The sequence below is a fragment of the Erinaceus europaeus genome, chromosome 14, assembly GCF_950295315.1.
Source record: "Erinaceus europaeus chromosome 14, mEriEur2.1, whole genome shotgun sequence".
Lineage (NCBI taxonomy): Eukaryota > Metazoa > Chordata > Mammalia > Eulipotyphla > Erinaceidae > Erinaceus > Erinaceus europaeus.
The window spans coordinates 67,039,232-67,042,009 of record NC_080175.1 but is presented as its reverse complement, the minus strand read 5'-3'; the positions used below and the strand labels follow the sequence as shown (position 1 = coordinate 67,042,009).

The following is a 2,778-nucleotide window of genomic DNA, read 5'->3' as shown; positions in this document are numbered from 1 at the left end:
TTTGAATGATATGACTTAGTGAAAAGGAAAAAAGCAACAGGAGAAATCAGATTTTTAAAAAAGTGTAAGATTGAGACTCCAAATTATGTCATGAAACCCAGAACACTGTCAGAAGTAGATGCCGCATTTAGCTGTTAACTCCACTGCAGCAAAAAAAGAAAGAAAGAAAGAAAGAAAGAAAGAAAGAAAGAAAGTCAACTGTGTGATTCCTAGTGTTAAGCTGAGGTGTTACCAACAATTCTGTCAGTATTTCCTCAGCAGAGAACATAGGAGCATTTCTTTCCAAGTCACATTCCCGTTCCCAGTGATCTTCCTGCAGGAAATAAGAGGCAGGAGCCCTGTGGCCTGCCATAGGCCTGCACCCCAGGGCAGAGAACAAGAGAATGGTTCAGGCTGGTGGGTGAGAGAACACCTTTAGACAAGGCTCCATCTTCTCTCTGCATAACATTTCTCTCACATCAGCTTCTCCTCCCTTGCAATCTCATCCCCCACCCCCAACCACAAGCTTTCCGGTATCAGAGCAAAGTTGTTTACTTACACAAGAGCCCCACAGCCTGCTAAGGCAGTAACCACAGAGAGGGCTGGCCATCTTCAAAGAGGCCAAGAACATCTCTGAAGTCTCTATGTCACTGACACCTGCCAGTTCACAGAAGACAGGTAAGGGCTTTGGTGGGGGGAGGCTTAGGATCTGAGTCGGGTACCGGAGCTGGGCCCAGAGCTGGGCCACTGCTACTGAGGGCTCAGTCTTCACAGAAGCCTCCCTGCCACTCACCTTTTTTCATTCATTTTGAGCCCTTCTGTTCTTCTCCTGAACAACCAGTGTTATCTTGGGTCCACTCTCCGCACAGCTCCACCACCATTTCCTGGCCACCGTTTTTTTTTTTTTTTTTTATAGACGGTGAGAGACAGAATATAACAGAGAGACCTGCAGCACTGCTCTACCACTTGTGAAGCTACACCCCACCCCCACACCACCCTATAGGTGAGGACCAGAGGCTTGAACCTGGGTCCTTGAGCATGATGAAGGTATGTGCTCTACTGAGTGCTTCACCTTGTCTAACATCAAAAGGTGTTCTGGCTCTCTCAGTTGAGTTGGATCAACATACTAGAAAATAAAACAACTTCCACAAACTGTGTCCGTTGAGTGGTTTGTTGTAATTTAACTTTGAAAGAGTTGGGGAGCTGTGGAGTAAAAGGATTCACAGCAGCGCACTGGGAATGTGTTTAAACAATAGAGGCTTTATTTGGGTGAACCAGGTAAAAGACAAACATTTATCTAGGTGCTGCAAATAAGCACCTTCATTTAAGGTAAAGCAAAAGAGAGGTTTATAAGGGCAGTACAAAATTATGGGACATATATTTTAGGCACACAAAATAACCAATTATCATCGGGGTTAAGAGTATGCTAGGTTCATAAAGTGTGAGTATAGTTATCAAAAGTTCAGTCCCATAAGATAAACAATTATCAGCTCATGTATAGGCTACTCATGGCTGGAGGAGTCTTTAAAGAGTTTACCGGCTAACAGTCACACATGTTCAGTTCCCAGGAGAAGTAACCATGACGGATACCAGGAGCACCTCAGCCAAGATGAAGCAGCAGCCGCAGAGAGTGGGCTGCTCCAGGTCCATGCTTTTACACAGTCCCTTCTCTGTGTCCCCACCTCAGGCTGACGTCATTTGTATGCTAGTAGTCCCAAACTCCTGCTGGGGTCACAACAGTGGGTGAATGTGAAAGAGAGAGAGAGTCAGCCCTCAGGTCATTCGGAGACCCCACAGGAAGCTGTTCACCTGTGGGGTGCGCTAAATGCAGCCTCCTACTCTGAGTGCAGGTCCCCAGATTCAGGGGCCAGTGCTCTTTCTTTCTCCCTGCTGCAGCCTGCTAGTTCTCCAGAGACAATATGAGTCACTCCAATTGCAGGAATGAGGCAATGAGTATGGGAGCCTCTGGCCTCAGAAACTGACTGCTCTGATGACTCAGTCTCCCTCAGCCCCAGGCTCCTCATCTGTGGAATAGGGAGAATGACACATTCCTGCTGAGGCTAGAGATGAGGAGAGGGTTAGCCAAATGCCAAGGGTGATAAAATCATAGGGCACAAAAATGAGAATCTAGGAAACAGGCAGGAGACGGCCTACAGATGATGGTGGTTGACCCATTTCTCTGTTCATCTGTTCATCAATCTACTTATTGCTTTCCTTTTCCTGCTCTTCTCTTTGCTGGTTCTCAGTATCAGCTACATTGCAAACTAGGAAGAAGGACCAGAGCAAGCAGAAGAGATGGAATGTGTATTTTTTTTTCCTTTTTTTCTTTTGTCACCAAGGTTATCACTGCAGTTCAGTGTCTGCACAACTCAACCACTCCTGCTGGCCACCTCTTTAATTTTTCATATAGAGGGTGATAACGAGAGAGAGACTGAAGCACAGTCCTATCACTCATGAAGTTTCCTCCTTGCAGGTGCTCCCATGCAGTGGTAGGACTTGAACTCAGATCTGTGAGTATGAGAATGTGTGGACTCTGCAGGGTAAGTCACCTCTCCCACTCCTTGGTGGGAGGAGGCAGAATGGGGGACAGATTATTCTTATATCATGCAAGCTTATGTAGTAAAATTTTCTTTTTGCACAAAGGACTGACATGCACAGCTTTGACTGTCTCTGGGTGTTGGACAGTAGGCAGTTCTGCACTGTTGTAGCTGATGGTATGAGAGGAACATGCAGGCCCAAGGCATGGTGGTCTTGTAGTAATGGATGAGACCCTGATGCAGAACCTAGCAGCCAAGAGGA

General features: G+C 46.4%; 1 long non-coding RNA gene across 1 annotated transcript; it reads left to right on the top strand.

The window, feature by feature from the left end:
* Window positions 1-557: 557 nt before the first annotated feature.
* Window positions 558-2,278, top strand: LOC132532807 (uncharacterized). The gene is made up of 3 exons (XR_009544733.1): window positions 558-657; window positions 896-982; window positions 2,226-2,278. It is a non-coding gene; the product is annotated as an uncharacterized LOC132532807 (long non-coding RNA).
* The last annotated feature ends 500 nt before the right edge of the window (window positions 2,279-2,778 follow it).